The sequence below is a fragment of the Podarcis filfolensis genome, assembly GCF_964270895.1.
Source record: "Podarcis filfolensis genome assembly, chromosome: 13".
NCBI lineage: Eukaryota > Metazoa > Chordata > Lepidosauria > Squamata > Lacertidae > Podarcis > Podarcis filfolensis.
In genome coordinates, this window is record NC_139615.1 from 26,735,292 (window position 1) to 26,755,990 (window position 20,699).

Genomic DNA, 20,699 nt, shown 5'->3' on the forward strand with positions numbered 1-20,699 from the left:
CCGACACGCTACCCACCACTGCTTCATTCTACTTAGATGCAGGGTAAGAAAGAGACGTTCCAATTAAGGCTTTGAGTTGTTTTGGAATTTTTGGAAGTCTTGTGTTCCAAAAGTATGAACTTAATGAAGCTGTTCCTCTGCTCCCTCAGCCAAAATTAGAGTGTCTGGTTAGTTCAGATCATGGCTTGAGATGCCCCTCAGAATCTGAAAATTCCATGAAATGAAACATCACACACACATGGCCTTGATAAATAAGATCAAGGTCCTTCAAATCCAGTATCCTATTTTCCAGTGGCCAACCAAATGCTGACGAGAGGATCACAGAGTTGGAAGGGACCCTGAGAGTCATCTAGTTCAACCCCCAGCAATGCAGGAATATGCAGCTGTCCCATACGGGGATTGAACTTGTAACCTGAGCATTATCAGCACCACGCTCTAACCAACTGAGCTATCCAGCATGAGGAGGACAGCCATTCCATTTTATCCCAATTATCTCATATCAGAGGTTGACTCCCACTGAAAGAGAAGGTTCAATTTAATTAGGGCCTTTGATAAGACTTGATCTGCTATGAAACAGAACCTACTATCAATCAATATAATTAAGTGTCCTCAAGTTCTAGTATTGATCAACCATTTTTAATCCAAACTGCTTTTACCAATCTATCTATAATTCTATAAATCTCTATCACTGCCTTTCTGAGGAGGAGATGCTGAAGAGTTATTAGGGATTTTCATTAAGGGGGAGGAAAGCAAGAAGGGGATATGACAGAACACAAAAGAGAACCTGTGGCTCTCCAGGTGTTGGACCATAATTCCCATCATTCCTGATTACTGGCCATATGTCTAGGGGCTGATGGCAGTTGTAATGTAGTCCAATTTCGGGAGGACCAGTTTCCCCAACCCTGCTCATCAAAGTTCCTTTAGTGTGTCCCTCCCTTTTGATAAAAGCCCTAAAAACTCTTTAACCTTTCTTCATGGGAAAGTGCTCCAAGCCCTTGATCATTTTAATTGCCTCCCTCTCCCCTTTTCAGCTCTTTGTTTAGGTGGGATGACAGTACTATGCACAGTATTCTAAAGATAGTTCTGCCAGAGATTTAAATAATGGCATTATACTTGGTTCTTCTCTACTGGGAGACACAAAGCAGGTTTTAAAGTTGCTTGTTCCGTTTCTATTATGCAAGTGGATGTAGAAAAGAGCAGCATCAATCCTGCTTCTGTTGCAAACAGTTAGATAACACAGGTGGCCCCAGATCCACATTTCTTTTTAGGTATGTCAAGATGCAACCAACCAGCTCAGCAACATTCAAGATGAGCATCACAACAGCAACGTGTGCAAAAGGTTGCTTCCATACACTTACTAGATCAGGGGTCAACATTTAGGACTTACTTTGTTCTCTCAAGTGGACAACTGTGGACTGACAAGATATAGCACACCACATGGAAACAACATGGTGGGGGGGAAATGTTTTTATCATTTCCCCAAGCTAAGTATTTGTCATTACATTCATTCATCTGCTTGGGAGGTTAACTTTACTTAAAACAACAATTTGCACCACTTTTATATTTGTTTCACAAACACTCCCAGTACACATTTTTCAGGTAATCTGTTTTGAAACTTATCTGGAATGGGAAAAGGCACTGGGTACAAACTTTTATAGAAGGCCCATCATGGCTTAGCAGCAATGCCAAATCTTTTCTATTATTGTTGGAATAATTGATGAAGTGGGGAAGGACGTCATCCTCAGTACAAAGTCAGACTGAAATTCAGTCCATTCTAGATACCCCTTGTTCCTTGGGAGCTACAACAAGGCCTACAATGTGTAGTAAGACCTGTGGATCTAACAGCTGATTACAGAGATGCCTGGCATAATAAGCACCTCTCCTGGAAAACACCACCAGCAGCAGCCTGGTTCTTGTAGCACACACTTTCATTCAACCAATCTTTACCCTAGGTTAAAGCACATCTCAAAGGTTTTATACATCTGTAACAAAAACCACTTACTATCACCAAAGATTCCTCATCAACTGAAATACTTGCAAATATGAAGTCATAGGGACAGGGGGAGGCTCATTAAGATTACAGCTTACTAAATCATTAAACATTGTATGCGTGCTTGTTTCAACAGGCTAACACAGTCAATAAAGGACAGGCATTTTATTTACTTTAAAAGCTTACATCCTTGTCTTCTTTCCAGAACGGAACTCAAGGTGGGTAACAAAGCGGAAAATTCCACGCAGTATTTAAAAATCTACCTTGCACCCTATTCCTCGCAACCATCATAAAACCACAATATTTTATAAACTAACAACAGGAGTCAAAACATGGAACAGGATTGAAAAATAAACTGTGGGGAAGAATTTCAACCAAAAGCCTTTTTGAATAGCCATGTTTTTGGCAACCTCCTAAAAACAAAAAGTGCATTGCGATCTGACAGATTGCATCATGTATTCCAAAGGGCAGGTGCCACTATGGAGAAAGCCCCGCATCTCACAAACATGATAGCAAAGCAAAAGGCAAGGCCGATGGGAGTGGGATGGAGGGGATGACAGTGTGTGTACGTAAAAATCAGAAACTAAGTTTCTTGGAACAGGACCTGAGACCAGGATTCAAATCCCCACTTGGCCATGAAGCTCACTGAGTGACCTTAGGCCACTCACTGGCTCTCAACCTAACCTAACAGGGTTATTGTGCAGGTTAACCGAGATAAGGGAGAACCATACTCGCCACTCTGAGCTCCTTGGAGAAAAAAGTTGGATATAAATATAATAAAAAGATTATGAATAAAAGTTGCATTTTGATCTCTTAATAATGGCATGGTGTTATATTAATTCTGAGACTATAAAATGCTTCCATAAGAAATTAAATCAGAAATGTGTTAAATGCCTGCTTGTTTAGCAATGGCACAAAAATTGAAATCTATCAACATGCCATAGTTGGGTGCTGGCTTACAAAATTTGGGATTTATTACTAATGGATTAATTAAAGCAACAAGTAAGGACTCAACATGAGAGAGAAATCTATTTTCTTTATGACTGGGGCACTGTTATTCAAATGTTAGGTGATTTAACTGAAATAATTATATGCTATATTTCTTGTATTTTTCTTTGAAATATTAATTTAACGAAATAACATGTAAACATCTGTTTACATGTAAACATCTGTTTACAGAGGCAGTTCATACAAACTGCCTCTGTTTCTACTGTTTTACAAATACAAATTGTGCAATCATAAGGTGTGGGTGGGTGTAAGCAAGTCCCACTATCTTCAATGGGACTTACTCCAAGGTAAGTAGGTATATAGGACTGCACCCAATATATGGACATCTGTACCGAAGAAGCACCGTGCTTAACTGTGGCAAGCTGAGCTGAAATAAAGGCTGAACATTTTGATATTTATTTCAACACTTTTAAACATCTGCTTTTTCGGGGGGGGGGGAGCTAGGCAGGCAGCAATTTCATTTGACAGCAATATTTCCCTTCTTCAACACAAGAGGAATTACTGAATGAGAATAATGAGGGTCAAATCCCACATGAGGGCCATATCAGTCAATAATAATTGTGTTACATTGCAGTGTGTATGTCTGTACTCTCAAGGAAATGTAGTATTAAGAGCTTGCGCATTCATCCTGGTCTACATCCGATTCCAAATATGTTTATTAACCCCAAAATATACACTTACCCAGTTGCACATTTTTTTGTATACCAGTATGAATTCCAGCAAGTGTGTGTCTTTGCGGGGGGGGGGGGGCTGTATTTTCGTTTTGGAGATGGTTAGTTGTTTAATTTGCATTATCCACTCACTAGCAAGATAAGTGTAGCATGTTCAGTTGTAGAAGCAGGGGTGGCAAACTTGGTGCCTGTCTGATGTTGCAATACCCGCAGCCAGAATGGCCAATGGCCGGGGATTATCGGAATTGCAGCCAAGCATTTGGGCGGGAGTTGGGTGGGGAAGAACAGCTAGTTCCCCAACCCTGGGCTCAAGGGCAGAATCTTTCGTTGTTCAAGCAAAGGCAACTTATTACTTTTACTTCCTCCTGCCCACACTTCCCTCCTTCCAGAGTTCAACCTCCTCTTTTTTCTCTCTGCAGCCTCCTCGGGCAACATTACCTGCTCTGGGGACTGTAAATCATCGCTTTAATCTTGCAACGAATTGCCTTACTGAGATCTCTTCCTGGATGACTCATCAAAAGTTCAAACTCTAATATGGCTTGTCACTCTCTCCTTTGTGGGGGTGGGGGCAGAGGGACACCAGATGCCAAAATCTGCCAGTGCCAAACATTTCCTGCTTGTCCATCTGCAAAATGGGAAACTTCTTAGCAGTACGGTGTGCAGGGGAAGCCAGTGTCATGTCCTGCAGTTGTTTAAGGACTATACAACTACCACCCTCCCGGCTAACTAACGCTCATGGGGTGTTGCTATCCAGCACCACACTGGCCACCCCAGCACAGTGGATCAAGGATAAAAAGGTGAAGGTAAAGGACCCGACAGTTAAGTCCAGTCGCAGACGACTCTGGGGTTGCGGCGCTCATCTCGCTTTACAGACCAAGGGAGCTGGTGTTTGTCCGCAGACAGTTTTTCCGGGTCATGTGGCCAGCTTGACTAAGCTGCTTCTGGCGAACCAAAGCAGCGCACAGAAACACCATTTACCTTCCCACTGGAGCGGTACCTATTTATCTACTTGCACTTTTTGGTGTGCTTTAGAACTGCTAGGTTGGCAGGAGCTGGGACCAAGCAACGGGAGCTCACCCCATCGCGGGGATTACTGATTTCGTTATACTATTAGAAAAACATAGACAGATAATTATGAAATAATTGTGAGGTTTAATAAGTTAACTGTTTATATTTGGACAACTTTTCTGCTGTACTTTATTGGAAGGAGAAAATTAATCATTTCTTTAATAACAATTTAAACAGTTTATATAACTAAAACAATAACACTATAGCATATGTATTCATGTTTGTTAACTGATCTGGTTAAACAATTTTCAAAAAGAAAAAACTTTTGAGTTTTAGTACATGTGAAAAATTAAAACAAATCCTTATTTCCTGAATGTTCTTTGGAGTACAGTGGTACCTCGGGTTAAGAACTTAATTTGTTCTGGATGTCCGTTCTTAACCTGAAACTGTTCTTAACCTGAAGCACCACTTTAGCTAATGGGGCCTCCCGCTGCCGCGCAATTTCTGTTCTCATCCTGGAGCAAAGTTCTTAACCCAAGGTACTATTTCTGGGTTAGCAGAGTCTGTAACCTGAAGCGTCTGTAACCCGAGGTACCACTGTATAATGTAACTTAAATAGAAAGCTATCTTTAGAAATATTTTTCCTCCCAAAGCATTATTTTAAAAATCCCATTTAAATTTTTAAAAATCTGATTTAAAAAAAAAACAAAAAAAACCACGGATTTTTATCCCCCCCTGCTTACATATCTGAGTTTCTAACACTGCTCAGAAGAAATCGGGAATAAATGTATCCCGGCATTCACACATTCAGTTTCACCGAAGCGGAACTAGAGTCCCCTCCCTAGTGGTGTTTACACAGACTGCCCTGCGTTCAATATAGATCAATTTATTCAGGTCAGCCTCGACAAAAGTTTTCATGCCTAGAAGCATGCCTACTCTCCTTTTTGCCAGCCAGGCAGCACAAGATCACTTCCGAGTACTGTATTCAGTTGCAGGAAGAGGGGGAAGGAGAGGTAAAAAAACAACAACGCACAATACAGGGCTGGACTCCTTCCAAAGAAAATGGCAGAGTGCAAACTACACAAAAAAACACACAACGCAACTTATTTATCTTGTGTGATTAGGAACTTAATTTATAATTTTAAATGTACACTAAACATAATTTTAAATGTACGCTTAACACATTTTGTAACAGGGTATGTGCTGCAGAAGTACTGCTCAGGACTTCAAAGCAGAGGTTTTAAAAGAACAGCTGGTGCCATTACAGTAGCCCAGAAAGAAGACCACCACACTGCTCCAGAGATGCCAAAGGAATGAAGCTTGCACTTCAAAACATTGGAATGACACAAACAGACAAAAGCAATACGTGGAAATTGTCTGATGCATTCGTTCTGGAGACACAAAAGATGCCTTGTATGCAACCCTCCATCCTTCTGGTGGAGTATCATCAACAGTGGCTGGAACTGCCCCCTCCTGTGTTTTCAAACAATTCTTCCTCCACCCTACCAGAAGATTGTGGCAGCAGATGGCGAACTTTTGCATGTAAAGCTGAGCTACAGCCCTCCCCCCATTAAAGGAATGGCTCCTCTTTCACCTGGTATACAAAACAGTCTGTGAAGTGAACGCAAGACTTTTTGCACACAAAGCAAGACTGGCGCCTCAAGACCAGCAAGCTGGCCACAATTGGCATTTATGCTTTCTGAGTGCCCAAACTGATTAATGCGGGAATGATCTCAGGAAACTTATGACTCCCTGTAAAGTAGGTGAGGTGTAGCTAGTATCCTTATACTGAAGATGGGGTAGTAGCAGAGTAGCAGGTTGCTTAAGACTACCTAATGCAGGGATGTCCAACCAGTAGACCGTGATCTACCGGTAGATCCCCAGCTGATCCTGGTAGATCGCGGGATCCTTATCGTATACAAAAAGTTACAGGGAAAAAGCTAAAAAACTCTGTGCAATCCTCCCCCACGCACGCTCCTCCTCCCTCCAATGACAATGGGTAGATCACTGCCAGATTTTTTATACTAGGAGTAGATCACAGTCTCTTGGGAATTGGACATGCCTGACCTAGTGAATTAAAAGGAGATATTTGAACCAGGAATTTCCTAGCTCATACTGTAAGCCACAACACTACACGAGATCTGAAGCTTTCCAGTTGCTCTGTACCACTTTCAGGAAGAATGTGCAAGATGCTTTCAACAGCCAAAAAAGGATCCCAAGAGATCAAGGATAAATTAGGCAAAGAATTCACTGAGCATTCTGACACTTGTCAAAAAATGCAAGCCTTCTTTGAGAACACCAAGACTCAAGAGACAAAGGCCTGGTTCACATGTCACAACTGTATTTAAAAGCAACTATGGTTGAATGCAACTATGCTGTGTGCTGCTGCATGCCCCATTACCAGGAAACGAGCCAGTGTGGCATGTTGCAACATCTGAACCCCAACTCATTGATTGCTTGTCTCCAAACAAACCACAAGCAGTAGCCAGGGTTCGCGCCTGGGATTACTATTTGTGATTTGTTTAGAGAGAAACAAACCATGGAGTTTGGGTTCAGACAGCAAGCAACAGCAGCCAACAGAGGAGCAAGTAAGTGGGCCCTTTTAAGCAGTGCGCTGGTTCACATTAAACCATAGTCTGCTTCTAATGTGAAATGCAAATTGAGCTAACTAACATGAATACTTGATGGATGTGTTATTTTCACTTTGAATTTTATTCATGTGCTACCTTCAAGCATCAAGTCCTCAGCTTCAGTAGCATCAGTGCATACAGGTATACTGCAATTATACTCTCATACCCATTTCCTACCGCCACATAGCTAACCCATAACAGTGCATTTGAAAGCACACTCTATTCCGTCGCCAGCACAGAAGCAGCAAGTCCAAATCCTAAAACGGTCCACATTATACTTTTTCACAATGGCCCTCCTTGGATACAGAGAGTGCTTGCTGGAGAAACATGAACTCCACAGTAGCAATGTCAGTTTCAGCCAGATTACCCACACCATATTGCTGCTGAAGCAAAAAGTGATTTTATTAATTATAAAACTTCTATTTCAATCTTCAAATACATTTTTCCCAAGAGAGCTTATATACACTCCATTAATAATATAATCCATTAATAATAATAATAATAATAATAATAATAATAATAATAATTTATACCCCGCCCTCCCCAGCCAAGACCAGGCTCAGGGCGGCTAACAATCAATAATAAAAACAAGTTGGTTAAAATACAACTTAAAAATAAGATTAAAATACAACATTAAAACATTAAAATGCAGCCTCTTCACAGGAGGAGAAAGGAAAAAAGAAAGAGGGGGAGGGAATCAATTTGATTCCAAGCCAAAGGCCAGGCAGAACAACTCTGTCTTACAGGCCCTGCAGAAAGAAATCAGATCCTGCAGGGCCCTGGTCTCATGAGACAGAGCGTTCCACCAGGCCGGAGCCAGTGTTGAAAAGGCCCTGGCTCTGGTTGAGGCTAATCTGACTTCCTTAGGACCCGGGACCTCTAGGGTGTTGCTATTTATGGACCTTAAGGTCCTCCGTGGGGCATACCGGGAGAGGCGATCCTATAGGTACAAGGGTCCTAGGCCATGAAGGCCAGCACCTTAAATCTGACAGTTCATTTTTAAACAGCAACAACTCTAAAACCATGTAAATGGAATAAAACAAATTCCAAAGGAAGCAAAGCTCAGAAAATAAAAAGTTTTCTTCCCGACACCAAATAATATCAAAACAGGCATTGGTGGTCCTTCCAGTAGAGGGCCTATCACAACCAGCTGGACCTTCCTGGGACAATGTTAGAAACTCAGATATATAATGTGATAGCCAAATGGCACCTTAAACCTGGGTTGTGGTCACCACAATGGAATGTCTAGGCGCCGTTCCCCCACCACCATGGGATTTATCATTATTAGTCATTCCATTTCTATACTGCTTTTTGTTTTAAAGAATGAATCTCAAAGCAGTTTGCAACACATTAAAACATCAAATAAAACAATCCAGAATAAAACTAAGCTTTAATGAAAATATTTCACCTCCTTCTCTAAGTGACATTTTGTTTTCCTCAGTCGCCAGCCCGACTTCCGGAGATCTCCATGTGGTCACAACTGGACCTTTTCCAGTTGCAAAACGTGCCTGGCTAATTTCTAACACTGCCCTGGGGAGTTCATATCACCGCCTCTGAGCAGGTCCTTCAGATGCTAGGGTCACCCAAGAGGAAGGCCTCCACAAATTTAAAAATCCAGGGAGGCTGCTATATGGAGACAGGTGATCCTTCAGGCATTTCAATCCCAGACCTTACAGAGTTTTGGAGACAAGCACCAGCAAGTTGTTTTGGTGCCAAGCAATGTTATGTTCCCATTGCTTGGTCCCAGTTTGCAGCATAACAGCTGCAAACTATACTGCAGCTTCCAGACAGTTTCCAAAGGCAACTCCAAACGCAACACATTACAGTAATCTAACCTGCAGAGTGCCAGAGCATAGGTTACTCTCACCTGGCTGCCCCTGTCCATAAAGGATTACCAGCCTCAACCAAAAGACACGCAATGCCACAGAGGTCACATAGGCCTGCAGGGACAAAGCTAGATCAATGAGCGCTCCCTAAATTTTAAACCTGATTTCTCCAGGTTTAACCCTGTCCAAATCAGGCAAACACCTACTGACACAAGTGGTGCACCTACCAGCAGTAACCCTGTCTTGTCAGGATGGAGTTGCAGTTTATTGGCCCTCATTCAGCTCATGATTAAGCCCAGCCACACATTCAGCACTTCTATTGCCTCACCTGAATCCAATGTAAAGGACTGAGAAAGAGACCTGGGTGTCAACAGCACACTGACATGGATGACTTCATGTAGATATCCACAGCGTAAATGCCAAGGAACTGAGAAACAACACACTCAGCACCAACTTCTGGAATCAACCATCCAGACAGGGACAAAACCGCTGCAATGCAGTGAACCTCAATCCTTAAACCAGATGAATACTATCACAATAGTGAAAGCCACAGATGTCCAAGAAAAATCAACAGGGCATCAGTTCCCTAATCCCTCTCTCAGCATAGATAACCCACACTGTAAACAAGGCAGTTTCTGTGCTAAACCAGGCCTGAAACTAGACAGAAACAGATCTAGATAATCAGCCTCAGATAGGCAATCTCAGTTAATAACCATCACCCTGATCTAAGGAGGGCCTTTTCCAGAAACCACATCCTTTAGGACATCTGGGGCTGCCCCTCCCACATATTACAATACAAAATGCAGCAAGAGACTAGTAGTTTACACAAGCAATGCATGGCAAATTGCTACATTCCCATTATTATTTTTATTAACAACTGAATTTATATACCACTCTTATACCCGGAGGTCTCAGAGTGGTTCACAGAATAAAATCAAAAAAATAAAACCACAAAATACATAATCAAAACAACCACCCAATACCGCCCCCAAAAAAAGACATTTTAAAAGGGTATAGGACGTCAGTCAAGGTCTGGTTAAAAGGGAATGTTTTTGCCTGGCACCTAAAAGTGTATAATGAAGGCGCCAGGTGAACTTCCCTAGGGAGAGCATTCCACAGACAGGGAGCCACGTTCTCATGTTGCCACCCTCCGGACCTCTGAAGGAGGTGGCACACAAAAAAGGGCCTCAGAAGATGATCTCAGAGTCCGGGTAGCTTCATATGGAAAAAGGCAGTCCTTGAGGTATTGTGGCCCTGAGCCGTTTAAGGCTTCCTAAGTCAAAACCAGCACTGTGAATTGGGCCTGGAAACTAACTGGTAGCCAGTGCGGTCGGACCAGGATCAGTGTAACATGCTCAAACCGTATTGCTCCAGTGAGCAACCTGGCCACTGAATTCTGCACTAGCTGAAGTTTCCAAACTGTCTTCAGAAGCAGCCCTACGTATAACGCAGTGCAGTAATCTAACCTTGAAGTTACCAGAGCATAGACAACAGTAGTTAGGCCATCCCTGTTCAAATAGGAGCATAGCTGGGTTCACCAGCCGAAGCTGATGGAAGGCACTCTGGGCCACTGAGGCCACCTGAGCCTTGAGCGACTGCAAAGGATCCAGGAGTACCCCCAAGCTACGAACCTACTCCTTCAGTGGAAGTGTAACCCCATCAAGAGCAGATCTCCCACCCATCCAGTCTAGGGAACCACCCACTAACAGTGCCTCAGTCCTACCTGGATTGTGTTTCAGTTTGTTGGTTCTTATCCAGTCCTTTATTGAGTGGCAAACGTTTAACAACTTTTTGTCAGATTTCTACAGTGAAGGCAATTCCTGTTGTAGTTCCAGCCACAAACCTATTCTTGTCCCTTCACCACAAAAGAGCATTAGCTATGCAAAGGAGACAATGGCCCTGATCCTGCAAACCCCATTCACAGGCTTTATGAATTCATATCTGCTATACTGAGTGTGCAAGATCCTATCACATAGGACAGAGCAGACCACTAAGGATTTGCATGGGCTGCTGTAAGGATGAAGCCTTCTACTCCTCCCATTATTCAGACATAGGACCACAATCCTAAACACCTTTAATATTTGAATTACAGCAAAATAACTGTGTTTAATTCTTGAACTGAAAAGTGCTACAGGCCAAGAGCACATAGCTTCTTGGATATTCCATCCTCAAAAGTGTTTTTTTTTTTAAATACTGTACAGTATTTATATAATCAGCTCAATGCATTACTCTTTTCCAGAAGCCTCCAAGTTAAGAGTTACATTTGGATAGATGTACAGGCTGATACTTGCAAAATTAGCGCATCAAAAACGGCAATCAGAGAGTGACCACAACTGTTCCAATAAGAAATAGCTTAGCAACATTGGAAGGACAAGTATGGATAAATGCATGCTTGAATAGAGGAAGGATGTCTAATAACACTCCCTAGCCACTCAGAATCATTTAAACAGGTATTACCAACTTCTAAAGAATATAAGAGGGTATATCTCAAAATTATATACCTAAATGAGAAATATAACTGGGAAAAGAATAACCTAAGAATAGCTATGAGTATGTGAAAAGTCTGATAAATGTTTCAAGCAGAGAGTCTTAAAGTTACAATTCAAGTGGTATTTGAGCCACTTCATTTGAAACATATACTCAAGGAGAATTACTTATTTAGCAAGATTTATATATATCTTGTCTTTAAAAATCTTAAGATGTTTACATAACATTGCATAAAATATTTGTTTTTAAAACAGGAATAAAAACAGAATTCAAAATATGGATAAAACCAAGAGTTTTAAAAACAGATATACATGCAAGAATTACCTGTCTGGGTAGAACTGCCTAAACAAGGTGCCACTGAATATAATATCCCAGTCTTAACTGTGTTCTTTATCTTAATTTGAAATTATTTTGGTTGAGAGCTTTCCCATTAAAAAAAATAATGAATCACAGATTTGTAGAGTTGTAAGGGACCTGCAGGGTCGTCTAGTCCAAGCACCTGCAATGCAGGAATCACAACTAAAGCATCCATGACAGGTGGCCATCCAAGCTCTGCTTAAAAACCTCAAAGGAAGGAGAGTTCACCTCCACTGTCAAACAGATCTTCCTGGCAGAAACTTATTCCTGATGTTTTACTGTAATCTCCTTTCTTGTAACTTGAATCTCTCTTACCCTCCAAAGTAGGAAAAACAAACTTGCTCCATCATCCATGTGACAGCCCTATGGATATCTGAAGATAGCTATCATATCTCCTCTTAGTCTCCTCATTTACAGGCTAATCATACCCAATTCCCTCAACCCTTCCCCATAAGGCTTGGTTTCCAGACCCTTGATCAACTTGGCCACACTCCTCTGCACATTTTCCAGCTTGTCAATATCGCACTTAAATTGTGGTGCCCAGAAATGACATTGATCCCTATTGAAATTCATTCCGTTAGTTTGGTCCCAATTCTCCAATTTGTTAAGGTCATCTTGAATCCCAATTCTGTCTTCAGCGGCATTGGCTACCCCTCTCAGTTTGGTGTCATCTGCAAAATTGATTGGTATCCGCTCAATACCTCATCCGGGTTGTTTATAAAGACTATGAAGAACAAGTTGTTTATAAAGATTATGAACAACGGGCCCAGGACAGAACCCAATGGCTCCCCACTTGTCACTTTTTTCTAGGATGACAAGGAACCGTTTGTGAACTCTTCGGGTTCAGTCAGTCGACCAGCTACATATCCACCTATCAGTTTACCATGTCCAGTTCTCATTTCACTAGCTTCTCAGCAATATCATCATGAGGGACTTTGTCAAAAGCCTTACTGAAATCAAGATACACTACATCCACAGCATTCCCCTTATCCACCAAGCTTGCTAACTCTTATTTTAAAAATAATACTTGTATTTCAACTGAAGACTAAAGATTGCTGTGGCACCTTTTATAAAACCAGACCTTTCCTACCTGGATTCAGGGCTGGATTTAGGTTTGATGAGGTCCTAAGCTACTGTAGGTAATGGGGCCCTTTATATGTCCAGCTGTCCTTTGTCAACAACAAATTGTCTCTGCTTTTTGTGTTGAATCTATGCTTTATGGTAATGGACCTAATAGGTATCTAAAGCCATTTGCACATAACAAAATATGTATTTTATCAAAGTAATTGTTGAACTGAAATATAATCAAGAAGTATATTAATAGTGAAATGCTTTTTTAAAAATTGGGAGTGGGGCCCTAAGCTATAGCTCGTTTAGCTTATACGTAAATCTGGCACTGCCTGGATTTCAGAATACTGTATGAAGGTACCAGTTCAGACACCATGCTATTTCTGAAGTCTCTCTTGCATAAAAAGAAGCTAATGCAGCAGTGTGGGGTTGAGATAGGACCCATTCATCCCAGTATGTCAGGTTTTTACTTTCAGGTAGATTTCTATCTAGAGCATTCAAAAATGGTGTGTGGTGCGCACACCCTTCCTCACAGCAGTGCAATCTATTCAACAGCACATGTAGACAGGTTGGAAGCCAAAACTGAGGCCCTCCTCACTTGCCCACACCCAAGAACAGCTAGGTTGTTCATTACCAATTGTGCTCATTATCACATTACCAATTGAGCTCTGTGAGGCCTCATCACTCCAGGTGTTTATGATGAAAACCCACTTGTTTTTGTCTGCTTTCTGAGTAATTTTATTCATCTGCTGATGAGTTTGGTTAGTTGCATATCTTGACTTATTTCTTCTGCTAAATGTTTGTCTTCATTAATGATTTTATGGGTGTAGTTGTGTTTTACTATATTTTGTTTGTAAACTAAACTTGTTGTTACCCTTAAAGGCAACCTAGAAGCATTTTTTTAAAAAAAATAAGAGCATGAGCTACAATATTTTCGTAATTCTTCATTCCAAGTAAGATTCATTCTACAGAAGGACAGCTCTGTGTGACATCCATTTGGGACATTAAGACTGATGGGATCCTGGATCGATTATTTTCATTTACAATGCTTATCCTCTAGTATTCTCTCTCAAGCGAGGCCTACACAATCCCTTCCTTATCGGTGCTCAGGAGGCAAGTGAAGATGTCTCCTTTATGTGACATTTGGACTGTGAGCTGAATTTTATCTCTGCATTTTGCTGTTGGGGGACATTTTATTTTATACGTTTGATTTTGACTGAATGGCGCACCACCTTTGAGCAGATGGAAAGGCAGGTGATACGTTTAAAAACAAAGCATATATTGTATATTGTATTTACAGGCCAATTATCCCAAACAAGGCAACATACAAGTAATTACAGATTCCCACTCATCCAGTAACCTCGCCATGGACTATTCACCATCTCCCAGTCTAACCTGCCTCTCAGTTGTGCGGATAAAATGAAGAGATGGATGGAGAGACAGGAGAACCATATACACCATGGGTAGGCCTAAGGCCCGGGAGCAGGATCAGTCCCAATCTCCTTCTAAATCTGGCCCACGGACGTTCCGGGAATCAGCGTGTTTTTACATGACTAGAATGTGTGCTTTTATTTAAAATGCATCGCTGGATTATTGTGGGGCATAGGAATTCATTCATTCCCCCCCCCCAATATAGTCCGGCCCCCCACAAGGTCTGAGGGACAGTGGACCGGCACCCTGCTGAAAAAGTTTGCTGACCCCTGATATACACAGTATGTAATTGTTAATTAATAAATTAGGCAAAGCCCTCATTGTCGTCTATATTTTTCAACTGAATCACAGAATAACAAATCAGGAGGGAGTCATGTAGACTATCTTAAGGCCATGTTCAATCCAGAGCTAGAGCACCCTCTGGCTAATTAGTTCCGCTGTCAAACTGCTCTTGCCACTGAAGTTTCTCTGATATTCAACCAAAATCTGTCCTTCTGCAACATGACTTTACCCTCTACACGACAGCCCCTGAAACAGCACTGAACAGAAAGCAGCAGGGCCTCCACCCACTGACTCACTCCTACAACAGAGACACCAGACACACAGGCAAAGGGCTCTTGAACCCTTTCCTCTGTTGCCATTCATGCTGGGGAGGCTTGGCAGAGCTCCACACTTCCTTTGGTTGCTTCACTATCATGTGACTGTGGCCGAGGTATGTAAGGAAAAGAAGACTCTCTGTACCAAAGCTTTAGTTTCTGTACACACCAGAGAGGAGGGAGTTAAGGAGCCCTTTGTCCTTATCGTAGCTTGGGAGAAAGTGAACAAGGGGTCGATAGTAAGGAAGGTCATTGCAACACCAGGTTATGCTTCGGGGGCTGGGCTGGACTTCCAGGCTGCTAGCTGCCTGACCCTACCATAAAATAGGAGTGAAAAACTTTTAATATTTGCATGTTTCTCTTGACAGTTGTCATTGGTTGATTACAAGGGTCTTTCAAATGATTGATTGGTTGATTGCAAGGGCCTTTCAAATGAGATTAAAAACAAGTTGTGAGCAGCAACCTGCATGTACTATTAAGTCGACAGAATTTAACATCTATTCACCATTAGAATTCACCATATATTTCTTTTTAAAAGACCTTTTTATTATATATTGGGCACCCAAGCCTTAACTCTTAAACAGGCATCACATTGTTAACTAATTCTAGTTGGGAAGCCATCTGCTGAGGCAAAAATGAACCCTCTGGCACTTGCAACACGAATTTATTGCTGCTTCAGCTTTTGTGACCAAATCCCACTTTATGTATTTGGCAAAGTAGGCCCTCACCTATGAAAGCTTATGATACAAGAGTGCAATTCTGTATAAAGAATTAAGTTCCGATATAAGTTCAATGGAACTTATTCCCAGGTAAGTGTGTATGTTTTAAGTTCCAGGGGATTTATGTGGACTATAGTGGAGATACCTAACAGAAGTATAGTTTCTCCAAAATAATTTAGTACAAGTCAATGAAAGCAGTAACAGAATTTTATAAATCCAAATAATTCAATTTGCCTATAGAAACAGACTCTCAGCAACAGCCTGTGTACGTAAAAGATTGCTTGTTCAGGAGGGAAATGACACTATCCATGAAACGCATGAATAGATGCATTCATAGGTACAGTTTTGATAAATAAGAATCCAATTGCACCCCGAGAACCAGCACTCAATTCTGTTTATCTGCCGGCACATTGCCTTCCAGGACTCCTATGGGCTGAGGTCAACTTCTAATTGAAACAAAAAACTTCACACTTCCTCAGATTTCACGCTCTTAATTTACGTAATGCCACTGTCCTACAACCAAAACTATTGTGACATTATGAAATGTAAATAGAGACATTTTAAACCATATATCACACACCATAATACACACATATAATCCAGCCCAAGCTGTCACACTTATTTCACTTTTCCGTGCCTTCATTACCAAATTTTCACTATATATTCCCCCATATTGTAGACAAGAACCCAGAGGTGTTTACTGTATCAAGCTTACTTGGTTGGCAGAATTTCTCCTGCTACACTAGATTCTAGCAGAAGTTTAAGTTAAACAGTTTCCAATGACACCTAAACACCATTTTATTAAATGTCTGACTACAGCAACCACTCACAAGTTCCTTTTTGATGACAGCCACTAACTCCAATTGCTGTGCAGCACAAGTCTACACATATTTACTCAGAAGTTGCACTCTGGTAAGTGGGACTTACTCCCTAGTAACTGCCTTTAGGATCACAGCCTTAATGTCTAATCTGTTGATACAGGGGTGTTACAGTATTTTTCCAACAAAGAGTAGTTCTTTTTAAAAGTCATATATTTATCTTACCCCACATACAGAGAGAAAATTCTATGTAGATCAGTAAGCCACAAGGATCGACTTCTAGAATTTTTGTGAGCCTGTCGCAACCAGAAGTACTCTCCTTCACTTTCACAACATGTTTTAACTTCTAAGGGAGAGCTTTTTACCTAAGCCTTATTTTTAGAATTACGTATCATAGACACAGAGCAAGCATCACATGACATGACGCAACAGCTTGAGAGAAAGAGGCCCAAATTGTTGTCAATTTAACATTCACAACATAGCCATAAAAATGGGAAATGTTATTTCAATTAATTTCATGTGATAAAAAATAATGTAGCACTGAACAAGTTTATCATCAAAGTACAGTTACAGTACAGATAACCCCTACCCCCACAAAAAACCCACACGTTTTTAACCTTGTTTGTAACCTTGTTTTTAACTGACATATCTCATTTTAAGATGATTCTGCAGCAGACCAGTCAACCAACAGCATCATTATTTACAAAGCATTCTTTAATTTGACATCTTTAAGCAAAAAAGTTTAGTGAACTGAAATTGTTTACAGTTTAAGGGGGGGTGGAAATATTCCCGCCAATTCTAAATCATTAGTGATAAAAGGCAGACAAGCAACATCAAATGCCAAATGGCTCACTAAGACAAAACCAAGTTTGTAAATGAAACAGCCACTGTGCAGTTCAAACCAATGGGGGAAGGGGGAGGTATGTTCACATACACTAAGCTGTTACAAGTAAGTTTCAGAGTAAGTACACTGAATAGTGAAAAGGTGACAGAAGCCACGTTTACTGGCATAACTATCATACTACTTACTACACGTGACCCAATTCTACACCTCATCTACAGGCCCTATTAAAATAAAGAGGCAAATCCCACGGGTTAAAGATTATGCAAAAGAAGTGTTATGCAATTTGTGCCTGGTTTCTTCAAAACCGTATACAAGAGTTTGTTTGGCTAGAGTGTCCTCACCACCACTAACATGAAAGTCGGTTTAGAAACGAACCGACCAAAAAGAGAGGGAGAAAGAATAGGGGGAGGGGAAAACAAATTCATTGTTGTTGACCGTAGTAACAAAGCTACCCATACAACAGCAAGCAGTCACCACAACGCGCACACAAAAAAATGACTGCCAACCAGCCACGTGACGGCGAGATCTCCAACACAGGCGCGCGCGCACACACACACACACATACACAGGCGCACACGCGCAAGATGTTTGAGAATGGAAACTGGGGATGGGTTTAGAAGGCTGTGATGGAACTTCGGGCGCGCCGGCGTTCGAATGCTGGTGAGAAGTAGCAAACTGGAAGGCGTGCATGTTTTATGAATAGGGGGAGGGGGGTAGAGGAGGAGAGACACACTAAACACAAAGAGAAAGAAACTCCAGTTGGGAAGCTCTCTTTTCTTTGCTAAAGGAGGGGGAAGCCTTCAATTTAAAGTGGCGCCATCAGAAACCAGCCTCTCTTCTTCTTCCCCCTCCCCCTCGCTCATGCAATGGAGCCGCAATACTTCGCCTAGGCGCGCACACGCACATACAAACACCAGTCTCAAAAGAGTCGGGCTAGGTTTTTTGTTTAAAGCCACTTAAGCGGGGGGGGCAGAGAGAGAGACGCGATTATGGTGGGCATTAAGACAGCGCTTTGACTGTGCAAAGTGCTTTACTCTATTGTAAAGTGAGCACTGCGGGAGTGGTCGTCTCTATTCCCAAACAAAGTCAACCCACCTCTTTTTTTCTCGCTTCTCCCCCCCCCCACCTCCACCCCCAACCGTAAAGAGACCGGCTAGAGTGCTCGTAATCTACCACCCCCCTTTTCCCACACTCAACTATGATCGATTTTAAGGATTGAACGTTCTTTTGCCACCTGATAAAGCGCGATTACACCAAGCTGCATGGCTTTTTAAAGCACCGCGGGGGGGGGCAAGAGAAGGGGAGCTGCATTTTAGGTGCAGGACACCGCAAACGGCTCGGATTGTTGCGAACCCGTAACACGCAACAACAACCAACGACGGCGACGAGAAAGTAGCAGGGCAAAAAATAATAATATTCGTCATGGAGACTTGGGAGCCTGGCTGCGCCTGGCACCGGGGGCTGGAGAAGAAGGAAAGCGGGCAGGGAAGTTTATTATAATCGCTGTTATGCTTAAAGGAGGGGGGCGGGAGGAGAGGAATAAACATAATTAAATAGAGGGTACATCTTAGGACCAGAAATTAAAAGCAACGGTATAGGAAACATAGGGCAAAGGTGTTGGGGGGGAGAAAGGGGGGTAAAAATAAGTTGTTTTCTGGCCGCCGAGGGCGCTTCCGAGGGCGCAGCCAGTCAGCCGCGCTAACAAAGGCAGGGAGAGAAGGGCCGAGCAAGGGCAACGGGGAAAGCCAAGCCAAGCCAGCAATGGAGCAAGGCGGGCGAAAGCAAAGCAAGCAGGCGGCGGCACCTACCACGTGATGGAGCCGAGAGCAGAGTCCGGGCGGATCCGGCCCGGTGCAAAAAAAATAAAAAAAATAAAAAGGGCGCAGTTTGCAAACAAGGCGAGTGAAGCCGAGTTCTCTTCACTGCCGCCGCCGCCGCCTCTGCTTCTCCCACCGCCGTAGTCGTCTTCGTCGCCGCTGCTTTTCTTTCTCTCTCGCCCGCTCCCCCTTTTTCCCCCCCTTCCTCCCAGCCCCGGCTCCCCTTTCCCTGCCCGCCTGCTCCCTGCTCTCCTGCAGGCAAGGAGGGCGGGCGGGCAGGAAAAGGGCTGGGGAAGGAAGGGATTTGGGGAGGGGGGGAGAAGGTTGTCTCCTCTTTTGCAACCAACCCCACACCCCGGAGGAAAAGGAGGAGGAGGTGGAGGAGGAAGAAGAGGCGGCGGCGGGGGAGAAAGAAGGTGCTCCTCTTTCCTCCCCCCAGTGGCGGCGGCGACTGCTGTTGCGGTGCCTCCGCCTCCTCCTCCTACTGCAAAGGAGGGTCTCTCGCTCGCTCTTCTTCAAAGTGGGGCACAGGGTGCAATAATCTCTGCGGCGCTGCCTTCTCCCCGTCTTCGCCCCCTTTTATCCTGTGCCTTCGCGCCCTACCCTCCGCCCGGGCACGACAGCAGGGCAGCCGCAGCGGGCGCGGAGGTGGCGCTGCCGCCGCTGTTTTTCTGCTGCTAAATTCTGTTCGGGGGAAAAAATGGCGGCCGGGCTCCTTCTCTGCCCTCCTCCTCCTCCCTTTAATCGGAGAATGCACCGGGCAGGCAAGGCAGCGCGAGGCGGGGGGAGGAGGAGGGAAAGCGAAAAGAGGAGGGAGGAGGGGAGGGAAGAGAGAGAGAAAAAAAGAAAGAGCCAGAGAAAGGGAGGCGCGAGCGCCACCGCCGGTTTCCCGAGCGCACTGCGGCCGAGCTCGCAGCCTCTGCAGCTAAAAAAAAAAAAAAGAGGTCTCTTTTTTTTGCGCGCGCGAACAAGCGAGCAGACGCGAGTTAAAAAGGCGCGCGCGCGCCTCCCCCGCCCACAAGTAAGCGAGCGAGCAGATGAATGGGAGGGCGGCGCGCGACCCACGGAGAGGGCAGGCAGCGGCACGCTCGGAACAAGCTGAGGAGTTAGAAGGGCACGAAAACAGCATTTTGAATATCTCAGGGGTTGGCGAGGTTGAAAGCCAGTCCTGCTGTTTGGCAGAGTGAGGCAGCAGCAGCTGGTTCTGAACTTTCAGGAGAGGCAGGCGAATTGTGGTTAAATATTTTTATATCATATAAATACACACGCATATTTACTGCTCAGTTGGGAGGAGAGGCGCTTGTGGGATTTTTCTACCTCAGGTGCCAAAGCAGCAGTCTTGGGTACTATACGACCCTGGGCTTGTGTGGGAAAGAGGGCACTATTTGCAGCTCCGCCTCAGGCAACAAAATATATTGGACTGGCCCAG

The 20,699-nt window shown here is 43.2% G+C and overlaps 1 protein-coding gene across 23 annotated transcripts in view; it reads right to left on the reverse strand.

The window, feature by feature from the left end:
• KANSL1 (KAT8 regulatory NSL complex subunit 1) overlaps positions 1–20,699 on the reverse strand; it is a 144,531-nt gene that overhangs the window by 104,245 nt on the left and 19,587 nt on the right. For 6 of the 23 annotated variants that reach the window (XM_083582524.1, XM_083582516.1, XM_083582514.1 and 3 more), the window contains exon 1: positions 19,262–20,020. The exons of 16 other annotated variants lie outside the window; for them this stretch is intronic. The gene's annotated coding sequence lies outside the window, so the exon portion shown is untranslated. Of the gene's footprint in view, positions 1–19,261; positions 20,028–20,699 lie in introns of those variants that run through there. One more of the 23 variants, XM_083582518.1, reaches the window with a different exon arrangement.